Genomic DNA, 845 nt, shown 5'->3' on the forward strand with positions numbered 1-845 from the left:
GTCAGAATCGACAAAAACCGCGAGTGTCGATGACCGACACGTAAATGCACCCCGCGGTTCGTTAATCATGGAAGTCACTCCAGGACCCCAGAACAGTTAGTAATAGTCCACAAAACGGGCCAGAATCGGCCAAAACTGTCAGTGTCGATGACCAACACGTAAGCGCACTTTGTTTTTCAACAAGCATGGAAATCACTTCGGGACCCCAAAACGGTGAGTAATAGTCCACGAAACGGGTCAGAATCGACAAAAAACGTGAGTGTTGATGACCGACACGTAAACGCACCCCAGGGTTCATTAATCGTGGAAATCAATGCGAGACCCCAAAATAGTGAGTGATAGTCCACGAAACGGGCCAGAACCGGCCAAAACTGTCAATGTTGATGACCTACACGTAAGCGCACCTTGTTGTTCAACAAGCATGGAAATCACTTTGGGACCCCAAAACGATGAGTAATAGTACACGAAACGGGTCAGAATTGACAAAAACCACGAGTGTTGATGACCGACACGTAAATGCACCCCGGGGTTCGTTAATCGTGGAAGTCACTCCGGGACACCAAAACAGTGAGTAATAGTCCACGAAACGGGCCAGAATCGGCCAAAACTGTCAGTGTCGATGACCAACACGTAAGCGCACCTTGTTTTTCAACAAGCATGGAAATCACTTCGGGACCCCAAACCGATGAGTAATAGTCCACGAAACGGGTCAGAATCGACAAAAACCGCGAGTGTCGATGACCGACACGTAAATGCACCCCGCGGTTCGTTAATCATGGAAGTCACTCCAGGACCCCAGAACAGTTAGTAATAGTCCACAAAACGGGCCAGAATCGGCCAAACCT

This window comes from Triticum aestivum, chromosome 3B, assembly GCF_018294505.1.
Source record: "Triticum aestivum cultivar Chinese Spring chromosome 3B, IWGSC CS RefSeq v2.1, whole genome shotgun sequence".
In the NCBI taxonomy this organism is placed as follows: Eukaryota; Viridiplantae; Streptophyta; class Magnoliopsida; order Poales; family Poaceae; genus Triticum; species Triticum aestivum.